Genomic DNA, 3542 nt, shown 5'->3' on the forward strand with positions numbered 1-3542 from the left:
CAAGTCGTTTCAACAAAAGCTACAGAAGGTACATCTGACACTTGAGCCTCTAATTTAAAAGGAGTTGAGGAATTTTTTGGATGCTCATATCATATACAAAGTGCAACATTCTACCTGGGTATCGAAATTGGTCTCGGTGAGAAAAAAGTCTCAGGAAATCCGCTTGTGCGTTGATTTCTGTAACTTGAACCGTGCCCCGAACAATGATAATTACCATGTGTTGTCTATGGAACAGATACTACAAATAGTATCAGGGTCAGGGATGTTTTCTTTATTGGATGGATATTCTGGATACAACTAGGTTCTAGTCTTAGAGCCTAACAAACTAAAGACAAAATTATGCACGAAGTGGAGTATGTTCGCATGTAAAAGAATGTCATTTGGGTTGATCAACATCGGTGCAACATTTCAACATGCCATGGACATCGCATTGTGCAGACTTATAGGACAGAGCATGGTGGTTTATCTCGATGATATCATGATATTTTCCAAGAAGATATTCAACCACATATGCCACCTGAAGAAAATTTCGAGCGATGTCACAAATACAGGATATCACTTAATCCCAAAAAGAGCATTTTCATAGTGTCCAAGAGTAATCTCTTAGGCCATATTATCACAAAGAGTGGGATTAAAGTAGAACCAAAAAGGTTCAAAACCATCATACATGTTTCCTTCCCAGTGAAAAATAAATCCATGCAGTCCTTCCTGGGGAAGTTCAATTTCCTCCACAAGTTTATCTCTGATTATGCTCAGATTGTTAAACCCATACAGGAGATGGTTAAGAAGGACGCGATATACAAATGAGATAAAAGGGAAAAGGACATGTTCTCCCATATTAAGCAAGCCATTGCAAAATCACCCACTTTGTATAGCCCATATTTCAACAAATATTTTCTTCTCTACGCCTTTGCTTATAATACTTATCTTGCCACAATGCTTACTCAGAAGGATGACTAGAATAATGAGTGACCAATATATTTCATGAGTGCCAAACTTTAGGGACCCAAACTCAACTATTCCACCATTGATAAGTAGACATATGTAATTTATAAGGCGGTGAAACATTTCCAGCCCTACCTCTTGAAAAATCATTGTATCTTCTTTGTTATGCACCCAATAGTCAGATCACTATTCGTTCATCAAGAGATGGATGAGAGAAGAGCGAACTTGATGACCGGTTTATAGAAGTAAGATTTGGAGTTCAAACCAGTTCACAAATCAGGGCCACGGTCTTTATCGGTTAGAAATAGAAGCAGTAGATTCAAAAGAAGAAGATTCATCTGGTTGGGAGAATGAAATTGAAGTGTACAATGTCAAGTGAGCTTCCCCCACTACCATTGCAAACTCTTGGTACACATATGCACGTAAATACCTTGATCATGACACCATGCCCTCCCATTTATCTGCATGACAGAAGAGGGCACTCATACTTAAAGCATTATCTTATCAGTTGGTGCATGGGGTTCTTTTCAGGAAGCATCATAATGGAGTGTTGCTTAGGTTCCTAGAAGCGCATGATTCAAAGAAAGTATTGCATGATCTCCACGATGGACCAGTCGGGGGACACTTCACGGGTAACACAACTATACACAAGGTTATGCAGACTAGTTGTAATTGGCCCACATTATTCAAATATGCTCACGCCTATGCCCGCAAGTGTCCGATCCGTTAAAGTTGTATTGACAAAGGAAAAAGGCCAGCTGCCCCATTGCAGTGGAACGACCATTTCAACAGTGGGGCTTAGATGTCATCGAAGAAATATTTCCACATTCATGAAAGCAACACCACTACATCCTCACTACTACAGACTATTTCACATGGTGGACAAAAGAAGTTCTGCTTAAATAGGTGAATGATCAAGAAAACATCAACTTCCTTAAGAAGAATATCATTTCATGGTTCGACATTATGACTTCACTTGTTTTCGATAATGAAACATATTTTTCATCATTAAAATTATATGACTTTGCATTAGAAAATGGAATTATATTGAAACATTCAGTTAACTACTATCTACAGGGAAATGGTCTTGTTGAGTAAAAAAATAAGAACTTTATTTGCATCATCATGAAGACCATCTTCTCTGAATAGAGGAACTGGAAATCTGCTTTGGTAAATTCCTTTTGGGTTGATCGAGTCACACCAAAACCCTCTCTGAAAATGGTCCCTTACTCCCTGGTGTATGGAAAAATATCCATCCTTCCCCCTAACATTTACTTGCCTGCTCTCCAACTTTTAGAAGAATACCAAGGAAAGCCTTGTTTATTGGTTCAACATAGGATGGAAACACTTCACAAGCTACAGGAAGAAAGGTTGAAAGAAAAATAAATTTGTTCCCTTCGTCAAAGTCGTATCAAGAGGTGGTTTGATAAGAAGTCTGTAGGTAAGAATAACTTTAGCATGGGTGACTTAATCTTAAAGTGGGACAAAGCCCATGAGGACAAAGACAAACACACAAAGTTTCAATCCTTGTGGATTGTACCATTCATTATTCATGAAAATCTTGGCCAACACACATATCATCTACAATCATTAGACGAGAAGATTAAATCTCTCCCTATCAATGGAAAAGATTTCAACATTATTTCTAATGATGATTTGGGGCCATGCCCCACACTATGTCCATGGTCTTTCCTTGATTGCTTGATTTGATTTTTGTTTTTGTTATGTAAATAAATGTTGTGCATCCACATGTTTTCCAACTTCTTTATGTGTGTGGCTGAATTAAAAGAGAGTCTTATGACACTTCAACATTTGGCTAACCTTCGACCCATCTTCCTTAGGTTGGTTATATCTTTTGGTCGATGAAGTTCTGACGGAAAATATAATCCATCTGTAAGGAGAGTTTTGGTTAAACCATGAACTTGTCTCTATTCAATAAAACTTATGCCCACACTTGGTTCTTATGCCCGGTGTTTTCACGCTTATCCAATTAGTAAAAGATGAGAAAGGGAAAAAATCTAAACGAGCAAGTCTAATCAGAGGCCTCTATATGCTTCTCTTAAGGAATAACCTCTCCTACTCTCAATAAGTTTGGATCCCTCTTCCGCCCATAAAATGAATAAGTGTCGATGCACAGTCCTATAAAATAAATAAATAAAGTATAAAGAAGAGAAAGGCTTCCTGCGTAGAGGGGTGAAGCAAGCAACTCTGCTGGGGTACTAACTAGGCTCGCTGGCAGCAGAGCAATGTTTCTGTTACTGTAGTGAATCCTCCAGGGTAATGTCCAGCCCTGCTAGAAGCAGAGAAACACCAGAGATGAAAAACCATATTTTGACAATCTTAAGCTTGCGAACTTCACTACCCTTCCCAACTCGAAACATTGTGTTGTTGTTGAATCTTATGTTGTGTTCAACCGATAAAGGTATAAATGGGACCATGTTTATTCACAGGATAAGTGGGGAGACCAAATTAATCTACACGATGAATCAATACTCCCCGAAGAGCCAAGACCCTGCATGAAAGAGTTAACCAAGGCAGAGAAGGTAGAAGCCAACCAGTGTGTTGCCAAGTGTTGTCATTGCTACAACACCCTCAAA

The sequence above is a fragment of the Pinus tabuliformis genome, chromosome 8, assembly GCF_031772625.1.
Source record: "Pinus tabuliformis cultivar Carrire ecotype Pingquan chromosome 8, CPIR1, whole genome shotgun sequence".
NCBI lineage: Eukaryota > Viridiplantae > Streptophyta > Pinopsida > Pinales > Pinaceae > Pinus > Pinus tabuliformis.